Genomic DNA, 17,845 nt, shown 5'->3' with positions numbered 1-17,845 from the left:
AAAATTAAATCAGTTACATCAGCATTAGGTGCTTGATAGCTGCTGATCCAAGACAGATTCATTTTTATGAATGTGAGCCTATCAACGGAGTTTGTGGACAGGCGCACTCTATGATCCATTACAAACCCTCCAGCAGCACTGAATGTGCGTTCAGAAAGCACGCTGGATGCAGGACAGGCCAGTAGCCCAATTGCATATTGAGCAAGTTCTGGCCAGTGGTCCATCCTTAAGACCCAGTAACCCAGTGGATGCTCTGTTGGAAAGGTCTCCAAGTCTGCTCTTGCCCCTAGATATTCCTGCACCATGCTGGCGATGGTTGCTTGAAATGATCAGACCTTGGGTCTGCGGACTGAAAAATTGTTTAAAGGCATTGGTCAGCTGGCCACCGCTCTTCCTCTGACTGAATGAAGCCTCAGCAACACATTATCCAGCACCAGGAAATTGTCACCTCCCATGGTCTGGAAATGCACAAACCTTTCTTCAAGGCCTCCTGAAGATGTTTCATCCTCTGCTCCCTCAGGATGGGTTCTGCAACTTTACTCTTGTAACATGGATCAAGAAGGGTGGCCAGCCAGTTATGACCCCTCTCCTTGATACCACGAATCCTAGGGTCCTTTCACAGGCTTTGCAGAATCAGGGAGGCCATGCAGCATAAGTTTGCAGAGGCATTTGATTCTGAGTCCTCTGGGTCACTAAGGATCACATGATCCGTAACAACCTCCTCACAGCCACGTACAACTCCTTGGGTTTCTAGGGACTGAAAACCATCCCTTGAAGACTGCTGTTGAGTGTTATCCTCCATGTCCATGCTGACACAATCCTCCTCCTCCTCTTCTTCCTGTGTGTTTGGCGGGCCCGCAGCAATACTATCTGGATAAAGGGGACCTTGAGAGGTAAGGAAGTCCTTCTCTTCCTCCCGCTGTTCTGTCTTAAGGGCCCTGTTCATTATTCCACGAAGCGCGTGCTCCAACAGGAAGACAAGAGGGACAGTGTCACTGATGCATGCATTGTCGCTGCTCACCATCCTCGTGGCTTCCTCAAATGTTTTTTACAGAACAGTGCATGCATCCTTGATCAGTAGCCGCTGACCTGGTGAAAAGAAGCCAAGCTCCCCTGACCCTGTCCTGTTGCCATACTCACACAAGTACTCATTGGTGGCCCTTTACTGCGTGTGCAGCCGTGCAGCATTGCCAAAGTTGAGTTCCACCTTGTGGGCATGTCACAAATGAGGCGGTTGGTGGGCAGGTTGCATTCCCTTTGAATGTCAGCCAGCCGAGCACTGGCATTATATGACCGGCAGAAATAACCACAGACATTTTTGGCCTGCCTCAGGAGATCCTGTAAGCCTGGGTACCTGCTCAAGAACAGCTGCACCACCAAATTCAGGACGTGTGCCAAACATGGAACATGGGTCAAGTGTCCCTGTAGGAGGGCGGAGTGAAGGTTGGTGCCATTGTTGCATACCACCATTCCTGGCTGAAGCTGGCATGGCATCAACCACCTCTGAGCCTGCCCCTGCAGAGCTGACAGAATCTCTGCCTCAGTGTGGTCCTGTCCCCTAAGCAGACCACCTCAAGCACTGCATGGCATCTTTTTGCCTGACTGCTTGCATAGCCCTTTGAACACTTACGGAGCACTGCTGGTTCAGAGGACAAATCTGCAGAAGAGGCCATAGAGGAAGAAGAAGAGGAGGGAGTGGAGGAGAAATCTGTAGCAGAACTACCGCTAGCATTTTGGAGGCATGGTGGCGGAACAAGAGGCAACAATACTGAACCCTGTCCTGCATCATTCCCAGCTGCCAGCAAATTTACCCAGTACGCTGTGAAGGAAAGGTAACGTCCCTGCCCATGCCTGCTGGACCATGAGTCAGCAGTAATATGCACCTTACTGCTGACCGCCCTGTCCAACGAGGCCAAAACATTGCCTTCCACATGCCGGTAGAGAGCTGGAATGGCCTTACGTGAAAAGAAATGGCGTTTTGAAACCTGCCACTGAGGTACAGTGCATTCCACAAATTCATGAAAGGGGGCAGAGTCTACCAGCTGAAAAGGCAGCAGTTGCAGTTCTAGCAATTTGGCCAAGCTAGCATTCAGACACTGAGCATGTGGATGGCTGGGATCGAATTTCTTTTTACGGTTCAGCAACTGGGGTAGGGAAATTTGCCTGCTAAATTCAGATGGTGATGTACTGCTAGCAGATTGACTGCAAGTACTTGGGATACCTATTGCTATACCTTCATTCCTCTCAGTGCAGGTTTTTGAGAGGACTGGAGGTATAGTGGGGTTGGAGATCCCAGATGAGGAGCAAGGAGAAGTTCCCTTTTTTCTTTGATGTGGGTCTTTCATGTGCTGTTGTCAACGGACTGCATGGCAGGTCGTCATATGTCTGGTCAAGTGGTGCCCAAGCGGCCGTTGTTCTGGCCACGCTTGATCTGCTTCAGACATAGGTTGCAAACAGCAATGGTGCGATCTGCTGCACACGTGTCGAAAAAGGCCCACACCAAGGAACTTTTAAAAGTCAGCAGGGAGTCAGCAGCGCCCTGCACCTGCGGAGCTCAGCGGTGTGATGCAATAGGGTGGCTGCCCTTAAGCTGCCCCCTAAAGGACATCCTGCCTTGTTGGAGTTGTGCCTCCTCCTCTCTTCTCTCAGGCACTCAAGTAGAGTCAGTAACCTCATCATCCCCTCCCTCCTCGTCACTGGAGCAAACTTGGCAGTATGCTGCAGCTGGGGGAACATGACTGCCAGTTTCTTGTCCTTCTTGGGCACCCCCTCTCTCTAGGCTCACATTACTCCCTTCCTCAACCTGGTAACCAACATCGGAGCCTTCAAATCCACATCCTTCAGCAGCATGTACCCAACACTGATACAGAAGGAGTCACTGTGGACAAGGAGCTGGTGGAATAGGCCGCTTTGACAGTTACATTGGAAGGCAAACTACTCTGAGCCTGGGTGACAGAGGATGAGGAAGATGAGGACGGCTTTGTTATCCACTCCACCAACTCTTCTGCATGTTCTGGCTCAATAACATGACCAGCAGCAGAAAAAAGGACAAGCGTGCCCCACGGCCACCTGCAGGGGACGCACCATGTCCATGACCAGCACTGTTGACTATAGACACAGAGGCTGCTTGCCCTCTTTTAGTGCCCTGTGAGCGTCTGCCTCTCCTTGGTGGCCTTCTGGACATGATGTATATTTTGTTTTGCAACACCACACTACACTGTATTAGATACTGTGTACACCACTAGAAGTGTAGTAGAAACTCTACACATTGTATTAGATACTGTGTACACCGCCTGCACTGTATTAGCAACTGTACTACGGCTGCACTGTATTTTTGTCAGGGCTGGGCTCAGCCCTTCCTTCTCAAAGCTGGCCGCTCAGCTGTTGGCTAATTGCCAGCTCTCATCTCTCCACAGTGACTCGCCTGTTGATGATATCCTGCTCATTAGTCCTGCTTACTTAAGCCGTCCAGTCCAGATGATCTCTGCCTTCGCCTTGGTCACATCTCTAGAGATGCTCTCCTGTCCTCCTGTGTTCCTGTTAAAGACTTGCTTGGCTGACATTCCTTCTGGCTCCAGATCCTGCTTGCTGTTCTAAGTGTCCAGTGTCTGTGCAGGCACCCACCTCGAATATTACCTCTATAAGACATATGTCTGGTTCCGCTCCGCTTCCCCAGTGATTTGGGGGTGATCCAGTCCAATGCAGAGGGTTTCTTAACTAAGTAGAGATATACTTTGAGATGCTGCCCCAGGCGTTTCCCACAAACAGAAGCAAAGTAGGTTTCATGATATCTTTGCTTTCTGAGAGAGCCTTGGCCTGGGCAAACCCTCTATGGGAGACACAAAAACCTGTTGTCTTGAATTACCCTGCATTTGTGACTTCTTTTAAAAGTGTATTTGATGTTCCCGCGCGCTCTGCTTCTGCTGCCAAGTGCCTCGTGTCCATCAGAGTACAAGAACTGTTGCCGATTACGCCATTGAATTCCATAGTCTGGCAGCAGAGGTTGCTTGGAACAATGAGGCCCTCATGGCTGCTTTTTCTCATGGACTCTCGGATACCATCAAGCGTGAGATAGCAGCCTGAGATATACCCACTGAGCTGGAGAGGTTGATCACATTTGCCATCCTCATTGACTCCAGACTCAGAGAAAGACTTCCTTTTAAGGAGCGCTTGCGGAAGCCTCCTGTACATTTGTCCCCGAACTTTGCAGTCCCACCCTTGCCTCTCTCACCTCCGATGCCTCCTTGTACTGAGTCAGTTTGTAAAGATGAACCCATACACTTAGGCTTCACGCGCCTCTGCGCACGAGAGAACCCTTAGGAGGAGGGAGAGATGTGTACACCACCAGAAAAGTAGTAGAACCTGTACTACGGCTGCACTGTTTTGTGTACTGTGTACACCACCAGAAGTGTATTACAAACTGTACACACTGGGTTAGATACTGTGTACACTGCCTGCACTGTATTAGCAACTGTACTACAGATGCACTGTATTTTATACTGTGTACACCACCAGAAGTGTAGTAGACACTGTGCACACTGTATTAGATACTGTGTACACCACCTGCACTGTAGTAACAACTGTACTATGGCTGCAATGTATTGTGTACTGTGTACACCACCAGAAGTGTAGTAGAAAATGTACACACTGTATTAGATACTGTGTACACCACCAGAAAAGTAGGAGAAACTATACTATGGCTGCACTGTATTGTGTACCTTGTACACCACCAGAAGTGTAGTAGAAACTGTACACACTGTATTAGATACTGTGTACACCACCAGAAAAGTAGGAGAAACTATACTATGGCTGCACTGTATTGTGTACTGTGTACACCACCAGAAGTATAGTAGAAACTGTACACACTGTATTAGATACTGTGTAAACCGCCTGCACTGTATTAACAACGGTACTACGACTGCACTGTATTGTGTACTGTGTACACCACCAGAAGTGTAGTAGAAACTGTACACACTGTATTAGATACTGTGTACACCACCAGAAAAGTAGGAGAAACTATACTATGGCTGCACTGTATTGTGTACTGTGTACACCACCAGAAGTGTAGTAGAAACTGTACACACTGTATTAGATACTGTGTAAACCGCCTGCACTTATTAACAACTGTACTATGACTGCACTGTATTGTGTACTGTGTACACCACCAGAAGTGTAGTAGAAACTGTGCACACTGTATTAAATACTGTGTATACCACGAGAAAAGTAGTAGAAACTGTACTATGGCTGCACTGTATTGTGTACTATGTACACCACCAGATGTGTAGTAGAAACTGTACACACTGTATTAGATACTGTATACACCGCATGTCAGGGACAGATCAAGATTCTAGTCTTGGGAGGGGCACTGCCAGAAAATAAGTTTTTTTGCAGGCAATTTATCGGGGAAATGGCCGGTGTTGGCACTTCAATCATCCTGGCACCATGGTTGTTATGGTGTCAGGATGATTAAAGCGCATTATTTCTATTATTACATTGTTATATAAAGTTCAATAGTTCAACTCACCATAATGCAAAATCACTGGAGGCCTGAGCGTGTCAATTGCCACCGTCGCCTGCCACCAGATGCTGATTGTCACTTGCCACGCCACCTGCCACACATTGCGGACTGACGCTTGCCACCGTCGCCTGCCACCAGATGCAGATTGTCACTTGCCATGTCACCTGCCACAAGTTGCCGATTGTCACTTGCCACGTCACCTGCCACCAGATGCGGATTGTCACTTGCCACGTCACCTGCCACAAGTTGTGGATTGTTAATTGCCATGTCACCTGTCACAAGTTGCGGATTGTCACTTGCCACTTCTCCTGCCACAGGTTGTGGACTGTCACTTGCCACGTCACCTGTCACTCGTTGCCGATTGTCACTTGCTGCTAAGGTGGGGATTGTCTCTTGCTGTGTCCCAAAGTCAGGCAGCAGAGAGATGAACCTAATCACCCCGGATTGTCACAATTGGTGGAGAAATTGGCGTTGGGCATGGATGGCACTGGTCCAGATCCCCGCATGCCGAAAACCGTGAGTGTCAGAGACTGTGTGTATTGCTGTTGCTGTGTGAAGCAAAGTGATGGGTGCTGTGTCTCAGCTGTAAGGAGACAGTACGCAAAAAAAATAATAATTCTGAAGGAACTGTTCATATGTTGCTGCAAAGATGCATGTTGTGAGACCTATGGTGGATGGTGGAACGATCCTGATGAGAGTCCTGGCTGGTGGGCTCAAGAGGAACTGTTACAGCAAGCTGGAGAGGGCTGGAGAAGCTCTGCAGGGAGAATGCGGTCTCCCATGGTAACCAGAGACAAAGTATCGTCTGGATGGTGGGGCTGCTATGAGGAGGTTGCTCACTGTTCCCACAAAGAGGGCTGGGATGCCCAAGAAAAGTGGTCTGGGTGGTGGGGCTCCTATGAAGAGGTGGCTCACTGTTCCCACAAAGAGGGCTGGGAAGCCCGAGAGTCTTTCACTTTACCCGGTAACCGCATGGGGAAATACAGCAGGAGAAAGCAACAGGCTGACTGGAAGTTCAAGAGGAGAGCGGTTGCCCGTAGCAATGCCTGTGATTTCAAGTCTGCAGACTGAGTGAGAAAGACTAATTATGTGACTGTGCACACAGGAGTGGAAGTGACCTCAAATGGGAGATCCCCTGTTTGTGCTAAAAAAGGTCTTGCCTCGCTGCAGTGCTCTGTTCAGTGGGGAGGCAACTGTTAAAGTGAAAAAGCTTGAGGTCTGCAGTGAAACTCCATCTGCTCATGCTGGTGAGGGTGGGGTACAGCAACATGGTGTGGTTGAAAATGTGTTGCCACAATGCAGGATAAAACAAAGTGATGTGTTTAATGTTGAGCAGTGTAAAACTGACAAGAGCAGTGTTTCAGATGCTGTTGAGCCTCTTAGTCTGTCTAGGTCTCATTGGGATGATGTAGTCCAACAGAGCAATGCCTACTGGGATGATTTGGCCAAGAGACTGATAGCAATGCTGGAAGAAGCTTTTGCGGCTAAAAGAGAAGAGGACGCAATGGCTGCTGTGCCAAGAGAGGTCTTTGCAGAACAGCCTATAGGCCAAGGTGCACAGTTGTTGCAGAGACTAATCCTCTCATGACTGAATGTCCGAGCGAGTGTAAACGCACAGCGGAAATTGTGTCCACAATGAAAAAAAGAGAAAATGTGTATTTTGTGACAGACATGCTTAATGAAATGTTAGCGTCATGAAGTGTACAGTCAGTATATGTCCTGCCATCCTATCCTGTGTTTGGAGAACTGGTACCACGGGGTTCGGCTGATTGGAGCTGGATATTGCAGGCTGTACTGTGCAGAAATTGCAAATGCTTGAATCATTTAATGCAATGTTTTGTATTGATGTGGAAAGTTGTCTCACAGTGCGCTGGATTCCTTCATACAAAGATTGTGTAGACAAGCACTCTGGAGCCCTGTTAGACAAGGCAGAGGTATCGGAAATACCAGCGGTACAGAAATGGTGAAAACTGGTGTGGAAAAAAGTGTTGTGCAAGAACAGTTGCTGAGTCACGGGTAACCTAGCAGGTATCAGCGAACCTGAAACCCAAAAAGTGCTGGGTAAAGTTGAGACAGATGTCAAACAAGGACCCCTACAGTCTTGGGGGAGTAGATCTGGGGGAGGTGAGAAGAAATGTAAGCTCCCAAAAATTAGGAAGAAGTCCGCATGGAAGCATACCCAGAAAAAGAGGTGGGTGGAGTGCCCCTTTAGGAAGAAGGGTTTTGTATTTCTCCCTCTGGTGCGAAACAGGGGGGGAGGATATGTGGAGATGCGACCCGATGTCACAGGTGCATATGAGCAGTGTATGCCTGATTTTGGCAGGAATACTAATTGCACACCTGTGAGCTGGGTTCATAAACATCCCAGGAATAGAGGTCAGTGCTCATACTTGGAGACAGCTCCACCCGGCAGACAGGAAGTCTGGCCTAGGAAGTTGGGAGGGTCCCAGTAGGAGACGGCTCCAGGAGAAAGAGTCAGGAGGTCTCGGAGTCTAATGCCCCGTATACATGATCGGATTTTCCGACAGAAAATGTGTGATAGGACCTTGTTATCGGAAATTCCGACCGTGTGTAGGCTCCAACACACATTTTCCATCCGATTTTCCGACACACAAAGTTTGAGAGCAGGATATAAAATTTTCCGACAACAAAATCCGTTGTCGGAAATTCCGAACGTGTGTACACAAATCCGACGGACAAAGTGCCACGCATGCTCAGAATAAATAAAGAGATGAAAGCTATTGGCCACTGCCCCGTTTATAGTCCCGACGTACGTGTTTTACGTCACCGCGTTTAGAACGATCAGATTTTCCGACAACTTTGTGTGACTGTGTGTATGCAAGACAAGTTTGAGCCAACATCCGTCGGAAAAAATCCTAGGATTTTGTTGTCGGAATGTCTGAACAAAGTCCGACCGTGTGTACGGGGCATAAGACTGCAGGTGGCAGCCTGTGTGTGCACGTCTGTAGCAGGCACACGTGGCCCGCAACCAAAACAGCACAAAGCTGACAGTGAGTAAGCCAGGAGGCTATAGTTTGTGTTTTTTACAGTGATGGTGGATCCCCCTGTGAGGGAAGATTACTGTTTGTTTGAACTTTTTTGTTAGCTTTTAAATAAAAGTGGGCTGCCATGCCCTAAAAACGCAGTCTGGAGTGGCACGTTTCTGGAAAACTGCATGCACCACTTGAACCTAATCACCCCGGATTGTCACACTATATATATATATATATATATATATATATATATATTGATGGCACAACTATCAGCCCATCCCCACATGCCAAGGTACTAGGAGTAGTCCTGGACTCTGAACTCTCCTTTAAGCCCCATATCCAATCACTGTCCAAATCTTGCGGTCTCAACCTCCGGAACATCTCCAAAATACGCCCCTTTCTAACCAATGACACAACAAAGCTCTTAATTCACTCCCTGGTCATCTCTCGCCTCGATTACTGCAACTCCCTCCTCATTGGCCTACCTCTGTATACTCTACCCCCCTTTCAGTTCATCATGAATGCTGCTGCCAGCCTCATCCACCTTACCAACTGCTCTGTCTCTGCTACTCCTCTCTGTGAATCCCTCCACTGGCTTCCGCTCACCCAGTGAATTAAATTCAAAATACTAACAACTACCTGCAAAGCAATCCACAACTCTGCCCCCAGCTACATCACTGACCTAGTCTCAAAATACCAACCTAATCGTTCTCTTCGTTTTTCTCAAGACCTCCTGCTCTCTAGCTCTCTCATCACCTCCTCCCATGCTTGTCTCCAAGACTATTCCAAAGCCTCTCCAAGCCTATGGAACTCCTTACCCCAATCTATCCATCTATCTCCTACTCTATTAGCTTTTAGACGATCCCTGAAAACCCTCCTCTTCAGAGAAGCCTATACTACCCACACCTAACAACTGTATTTTCATTTTGTCCATCTGATCATCCCCCACAGCTACTACCCTTTGTTCCACTTGACCCTCCCTTCCAGATTGTAAACTCTAACGAGCAGGGCCCTCTGATCCCTCCTGTATTGAATTGTATTGTAATTGTACTGTTTTCCCCGTTGTTGTAAAGCACTGCGCAAACTGTTGTCGCTATATAAATCCTGTATAATAATCCTGTATAATTATATATATCTATATATATATCTATATATATCTATATATATATAGATATATATATAGATATATCTATATATATCTATATCTATCTATCTATCTATCTATCTATCTATCTATCTATCTATCTATCTATCTATCTATCTATCTATCTATCTATCTATATATATATATATATAGTATCTCACAAAAGTGAGTACAATGCTACAATGTAAAGTAGTGAGTGTACAGCTTGTATAACAGTGTAAATTCGCTGTCCCTTTAAAATAACTCAACACACATCCATTAATGCCTAAACTGCTGGCAACAAAAGTGAGTACACATCTAAGTAAAAAAGGCCAATTCGGGCCCAATTAGCCATTTTGCCTCCCCGGGTGTCATGTGACTTGTTAGGGAGCAGGTGTGTTAAATTTGGTGTTATCGCTCTGCACCTCATGGCAAAAAATTCTGAGGATCTGAAAAAAATCATTGTTGCTCTACATAAAGATGGCCTAGGCTATAAGAAGATTGCCAAGACCTTGAAATTAAGCTGCAGCATGGTGGCCAAGACCATACAGCGGTTTAACAGGACAAGTTCCACTCAGAACAGGCCCCACCATGGTCGACCAAAGAAGTTGAGTGCACGTGCTCGGCGTCATATCCAGAAGTTGTCTTTGGGAAATTGACATATTAGTGCTGCCAGCTTTGCTGCAGAGGTTGAAGGGGTGGGGGGTCAGCCTGTCAGTGCTCAGACCATACTCCACACACTGCATCAAATTGGTCTGCATGGCTGTCATCCTAGAAGGAAGCCTCTTGTGACATACTGAAGTAGAGCATGGTCCCCTCCCTTCGGAGACTGGGAAGCAGGGCAGTATTCCAACATAAAAACGACCCCAAACAGACCTCCAAGATGACCACTGCCTTGCTAAAGAAGCTGAGGGTAAAGGTAATGGACTGCCCAAGCATGTCTCCAGACCTAAACCCTATTGAGCATCTGTGGGGCATCCTCAAAACGGAAGGTGGAGGAGCGCAAGGTCTCTAACATCCACCAGCTCCGTGATGTCGTCATGGAGGAGTGGAAGAGGACTCCAGTGACAACCTGAGAAGCTCTGATGAACTCCATGCCCTAGAGGGTTAAGGCAGTGCTGGAAAATAATGGTGGCCACACAAAATATTGACACTTTGGTCCCAATTTGGACATTTTCACTTAGGGGCGTACTCACTTTTGTTGCCAAATACACTGCCACTAACTGAATAACCTGCCTGCTTAATCTAAATCAAGCTATCTCTCCGTCCACACCAACAACACTACACAGGGCCACCGTGTAGCCAGCCTTATATAGTGTGTGGCATGGACTTAGTCCCCCTGAGCCATGATTGGCCAAAGGCACCCTGCCTTTGGCCAATTATGGCTCTCCTAGCAGAGGGTCCTGGGACTGGCCAAAGCATGCAGGTCAGGTGCATGCTTTGGCCAATCTTCATACAGCAATGCACTGTGATCTCGCAGTGAATTATGGGGCATTCCGCGGTGCTCGAATTTGCTGCAAACGCCCATTAATGTTCGCTCTTCGCCGAACGGATGAACACCCGACGTTCGAGTTGAACGTATGTTCGACCCGAACATCAAGCTCATCCCTAATGATGACACATCACCACGATGTTTCTCTTCTGCCACAATGACTCGCCGCCCAATGATGTTGCCCTGCCACACTACTGTCGCCTAATGACAGATCCCTGGGGCTGCTGGAAAGTAAACACAGCGGCTGGGATCTCTGGCTTGTTTGTTTACAAGGCATCTGTCATTTAGTGGCAATAGTATGGTTGGGCAACATTGTCAGGCAGTGGGTTGTCACAGTGGAGGGGTAACACTTTTGGATAGCAGGTCATCATGGCAGTGGGGAAACTTCCTTAAATGGCAGTCGTCATGGTGGCAGGATAACATTGTTGGGTCATTGTGATTGACAAAGGATCTACATTGCTGGATTACATGAAGAACAATTGGGGATTTGCATCGAAGGGCATTGTTTACATTTTTTTTTTAATTTAAATGTTATTAGCCACTTGAATTTCAGCCTGTAAGGCCATTTTTCAATTTTCAGTGCTGTGATAGTTGAACTGACAATTACTCCATCATACAACATTCTACCCAAAATAATTTTATATTGTAATTTCTTTTGGTGATATGTAATAACTACTGTTTTTTTCTAGTTTTTTAATATATAAAGGAAAAAAAGGCCAAACTAGTTGAAAAATAATCTGTTTACCTTAATTTCTGTTATAAAATATATCAGAATAAAAATGCACACCTCCAAAATGTCCCCTTTTTGGAAAGTAGACACTCCAAGGTGATCTGTTTTTTTGCCACTTTTTTGGAAATTAATAAACATGCTGGTACTGAGGTGGATAAAACATGGGGGGGGGGGGGGATTTACTAAAACTGGTACACACATAATCTGGGGCAGCTGTGCATAGTAACCAATCAGCTTCCAGATTTACTTGTCAAAGCTTATGCTGATGTGCAGATGTGCAGGATAAGGGAGGTGAAGGGGTTAATATACAGTCACCGCAGAGACAGGATGGAGCTGAGATATACAGATGCAGAGGGTGATAAAACTGATAAAAGCGATCCCATATTGGTTCTGTACATTGAGCCTTTGATCTGAGCCACCAATGACTGCTCACATCACAGCCGTTAAAGAGGAAGTAAACCCTGGTGGGTAAAGTAAACCCTGCAAAGGTAAAGAATAATGGGCTACTATGCATCGCATAGTAGCCCATTATGTGTCACTTACCTGAAACCGAAGCCTGCGATGTCACTGCTGTCCCCACTAGCAGCGAGCATCCATCTTCACCCCTCTTCCTTTCGGGGCCGCAAACTCCGGCTCTGTGACTGTCCGGAGTCGCGTGACGTCACTCCCGCGCATGCGCGCGGGAGCAGCCAGTCATAGCGTGACCCCTATTAGAAACGGCACGATGTGCCCTTTCTAAAGTGCACATGCACCGTAGACATCGGCGCATGCGCTGTAGTCTTTGGCGCTTGGCTTTTTTCTAAATATCTCCTAAACCATGGAGGTTTAGGAGATATTTCAAGCACCTACAGGTAAGCCTTAATATAGGCTTACCTGTAGGTAAAAGTGGTTTTACAGGGTGTACAACCACTTTAAGGGGAATGATGACTGTCCTAGGTTGTTTTATGTTTATAAATAGCAGCACAGAAATAAATGTTCACTATTTTGTAATTTTTCAATGTACAGCTGTAGTAAAGTTGTTAAAGGACTCTCACAATGTCAGTGGGGTTGATTTACTAAAGGCAAATAAACTGTGCACTTTGCAAGTGCAGTTGCACTAATTTTACCCAGAGCCTAGTAAATGCTGATTTCCATCATCCAATCGTGTGAAAGCAAAATTGTGTTTTTTTTTCCTTGCATCTGATTGGGTATTCTTTATAAAGTGAAACTTCACCACATTTACATTTACTAAGGAAAAGAATTGCAACTGCACTTGCAAAGTTCACAGTCTATTTGCCTTTAGTAAACCACCCCATTGTGTTTGCTTACATTTTCTTTTGTTGGGAATAAGTAATAAGCCGTAATAATGTACCCTGTACTCATTCCCATGGTTTAAGATATCTGGGGACCCCTTTGTTTTAAAGGGGAATTCTAGAAGTCCCCCCACAAACTCACTTTTTGGGTACTGGCTGTGGGGAAGAAGCCCTTTTCCCTTAACCCCTTTCCTGGCCACCCAGGCTGCATTCCTGGATAAGGGCCTGGTAGAAATTTTAAGGCATACCATTTTTTCTTTGTTTTTTGTTTGTAAATGTCAATTTAAAAGGACTACTGTGTATTGTTTTATAACTTCAGGTGCAGCTTTAAAGCATCACCCAAGCAAGTTATTTAAATGAATTGTGTTTTAGAATTAGAACTTGAATTAGAATTTTGAATTAGAAACCTAGCCAAACACAATTATATTTTTTGGTAGGTAAGGGACTTTAAATTTAATGTTGCTTATTGCAATCATATTTTCTTTTTTGTTATTTCAAACCACAAAAAATCATACCAGCTGCTATGGGCAGAGGGAATAATCCTCAGGGTGCCTGCACATACTGTGGTAAGTACTTACCTTGAGCATCAGAGCCTAGTTTTTTCTCATCCTCTGCTCTGCCTGCAGGGGAGGGTGGCACCTTCTTCTCATTAGTCAGTAGTTGGAGGGCCAAGTCTTTAAGGGTAGAAGTCTTTAAGTACAGTCCTGCTCTTCCTTGTGGGCTATTAGCAGCAAGCACCTGAAGGTTGGATCATCTACCCCTATCACTGCTGCAAATGTACATCTGGAGCAAAGGCTCAAAGCAATGAATGATTTTCTTCTAGGACTCATAGGCATTCAGGAGGAAATGAAGCCAGACAAGATCTGTGCAAATAAAACATGCCTTTGACAGGGTGGGTGGTGGAATCTGCCATGCTGTGTGACAAGTAATTGTGTATTGTGAATGATAGTCTGATACCCATAAGAAATGTTGTTTTATTTCACTAGTACATGGTTTTTCTTTGCATTTCTTTTGGTGTGCTCTGCAGTCTTCAAGTTTGACATCTAAATTCATCCCATCCTGGAAAGGTCACTTGATTTATTTGTAAGCTCTGGTACTGTCACTTACTTCCCCCATATTACGAATCCATTCTTTCACAACAAAAGACCTGACACATCCACATGCATCTCACAGTTCAAAAGTGTGACTCTTCAAGTGTTCCACCGATAGTCAGAGCAGAAAAGACTTAAACTGTAGGGAGTGAAGAATCCTCAAAATTTTCTGAATGATGTAATTTGTTTATAGGGTGCCCAGGTATGGGGCATCCCAGAACTCTTATATCACTGGACCAGTATCTCTAGGCACCTTGAGGTACCTACTCTCAGTAAAACAGGACTGAATAAACAGTAAGGAAAGGGATGGTAGGTACGCAGGGCGACATCCAAAAAATAGTATTCCTTTATTGAAAAGATATGTACAATGCTGTAAAAACAGCCTATGCGTTTCGGATGTTAAGCCTTAGTCATGGCTAAGGACTGTCATCTGAAACGCGTAGGCTGCTTTTACAGGATTGTACATGTTTTTTCAATAAAGGAATACTATTTTTTGGATGTCAGGTGCCGACCATCCCTTTCCTTATTCTGGTACGTTGGAGGTGTCGGCAGCCTCGGGGTCTGAGCACCAGGTAGAGCGATTATGTGGGAAGGTTGTGGCGCATACACACCTGTTTTCCCTTGATTAAACAGTAACTTGGAAATGTAAGGTTTATTAAAAGATCTATCTCCAAATAAGCTGGGCCTTCCCACAGAAGGTATATATTAAGGTTTTTGGGGCAATGGGCACTTTTGTATATATACTTTTACTTGGGAATTTGCATGTAAAGAAAAATGTGGTGATCACCAACCCCACTAATTTGTATGGCAAAGCAGAGTTGCCATACGAATTGGTCTACCTCTGCCCTTTTCTGTTATGAAACCAATACATCAATCAATCAATTAATCGATCAATTGATCAATCAATCAGTCCTTCTGATACACTGTATAATACTGTATATCTGTGGTTATAAACAACTTACTACAAGGGAAACATCTGAAAATAAATGCATACATGGTGTAGACTTTAGATGTGATTTACTAAAGGAGTTCTATGTTCTATTAACTCTTGGTGTCGAAGACCAATGTTTGTTTCAAACATCCAATCATGTGCATAAAAAGTTATTATTTTTTTTTATTGCCACCTTACATGATTAAGTGCATAACGTATTCGTCGCTAAAGTGACAATTACTTTCTCAGTATATCAACAGTATATCAACTGCAAGTTTCAGATGTAAAATAGTTTAACATTGTCATTAGACAGAGGTTGGAGACTAATTGCCTTAAAAATATAAAGATATGACTTAGGCAAGTAAATGTCCTTATAATAATCTAAATGACAGACAACAGGCTATAAAACACATTATCTTTTATGCAAGAGATTACAAACCAGCATATTTCCAGAGTGTAGAATGAATAATTTTTCATCAGGGTGATGGCTGTGTCATAATCTATCATGAGCAGAAGATAATTAGCTAAAAGAACTACCCAGGGTTTGTGGATGCAGGCGTATAGCGGAAAAACCCAGCTGTTCATTCAGCGCAGTGTTGCCTGGGAAAACCAACAGACCTTCTATTGCGTCTGTGAATACGAGACATACGATGTGGCATTTTGCTGTACATATGGGATTACCCAATACGGTAGTTTAAAGAGCAATGATGATGTGCAAAGTGTATAAGCCAATAGCCACCAATTCAGTCTTACCTTTCATCAGTTTAGAGCAATCGTGACAACAAAAGAGGAGCAATGATTGGTTGCTATGCGCTCCAGCACTTTGAACATTGCTTTCACTCATTGCTCTGTATCTGGTGCAGCAATGTCACTTTGAAACAGTATGACACACATCTATATGCTTGCTCTCATTTTTTTTTCCTTTGCAGATGATGTGCTGTACAAGGAGTATGTATGATGACTTTAAAAGAAAATTACATTCTTTATCCCTTTTATTTTTTTTATTTTTTATTTTTAGTCTCTCTCTCTCTCTCTCTCTCTCTATATATATATATATATATATATATATATATATATATATATATATATATATATTACCAAAACACCCAAACTAGAGATTTTTGATGTTCTCATCAGCCTTTCTTAGTCGGTATACTGTTCATGGTCTATGTTTACTGTATGTTTTTTCCATTATGGCCGGTAGCAGATATCTAGTATGTGATGGGAGCTTCTGTGAATGTTTCATACAAACAGCCTCCGATTTATCAAAGAGAACTATCCCTTTGGAAGCAATGTGAATTCTGTATTGTACAGAATCAGAGCAGATGGGTTAAAAGCTCCGGTGATGTTTGCTCCTATTTAATCATGCTGTTAGGATCATTCTTGAACCAGGATGGCAACTGGTGGGAAACTGGAGTACCAAAGCCAACAGGTCCACATTAAAAACAGAAAATCAAGATTTTCATTTGAATCATATTTAATCTAGTAATCTATTTACAAGTGGCTTGTAAATAGAATGAATTGCAGCACTATAAATTAAAGCAGCATCTTCATGGACGATGATGTACACATATGTGTCAAGTTTAGAAATCACTGTGAAGAATCATAGTATCCTCATATGTGGAAGGACCAGCAGTTGCTAGGCATGGGATGCAAAGATCCTACATGTATGTTCTATTGATAGATGAAATGTTTTAAAGAAAGTAAAAGACACATACCTCATAACAAATTCCAGTTCAGAAGGCAAAGTCTAGATGTGCGATTTCTCTTTTTCTTCCCCATTTTCAGGCTCTTGTATCCAAGTATAGGAGCTATATGACTAATCTGGGGATAGTAGAAGAGAGTCTGTAAATAAGCTGCATGTGACTGCAAAGCATTGCATAGCAAAACTGCCTTTTTCTTGGTGTAGAGACTGTGATTCCCTGCTTGTACCTTCCAATCCTGCTAATATTCTGCAGCCAGATGCATGCAACTGACTTCCACCAGTCTGGAGCTGACCTGCAGTGACGTCATTGCATCATTAAGTTTCCCCCTAGGAACACTAGGCTTCTATATATAGCAGCACATTAATTCTGCCAGTGAAGGATCTATCTGAAGCTCAGCATTAAACTCTGATTTTAACGCCCCCCTCTTCCACTTCCCTGCCAGGAACTGCTTTATCTTCTCTGTGCAGGCTATTCTCAGAACAAAGCAACATCAAAATCAAGCATTATATATATATATATATATATATATATATATATATATATATATATATATATATATATATATATATACACACACACATTAGATTATCTGGATATTTTATGTAAAATATACGTATACACTTACACAGTGCTCTACCTCCCTCCTCTACTCCAGACTGTTGTCTTACGCTGTATAGGAACAGCACTATAGAGCTATAAATAGAAAATGCTTAACGGTTAGCTGTCAGGGAAAAAGCAAATAAAATAAAGAGATGCTTTGAGCTTCATGGAGCTTTTAAGATGGGAATTTCCCCAACATCATAATGTTTTCAAAATCATATCGTATTAATAGATTTTCAAACCTCATGAATACTGGGAAAGGAGAAGCAATTTAACATCATTTAAAAATAGGATAATTATGTAAGTTTTTTTTTTTTTTTTTTTTTTTTTTACTGGATTGCTTAATATAATGAAGCAGTGAAAGGCTAT

General features: G+C 44.2%; 1 long non-coding RNA gene across 3 annotated transcripts in view; it reads right to left on the bottom strand.

Annotated features, from left to right (window-relative positions):
• Positions 1-17,283, bottom strand: part of LOC141131714 (uncharacterized) — an 85,899-nt gene extending 68,616 nt beyond the window's left edge. For all 3 annotated transcript variants that reach the window (XR_012242807.1, XR_012242806.1, XR_012242805.1), the window contains exons 1-2: positions 17,103-17,283; positions 16,889-16,994 (exon numbers count right to left, since the gene is read on the bottom strand). This is a non-coding gene — a long non-coding RNA (uncharacterized lncRNA). The remainder of the gene's footprint in view (positions 1-16,888; positions 16,995-17,102) is intronic.
• Between the last annotated feature and the right edge of the window lie 562 nt (positions 17,284-17,845).

The sequence above is a fragment of the Aquarana catesbeiana genome, linkage group LG03, assembly GCF_042186555.1.
Source record: "Aquarana catesbeiana isolate 2022-GZ linkage group LG03, ASM4218655v1, whole genome shotgun sequence".
Lineage (NCBI taxonomy): Eukaryota > Metazoa > Chordata > Amphibia > Anura > Ranidae > Aquarana > Aquarana catesbeiana.
This window is presented reverse-complemented; position numbering and strand designations above follow the sequence as displayed.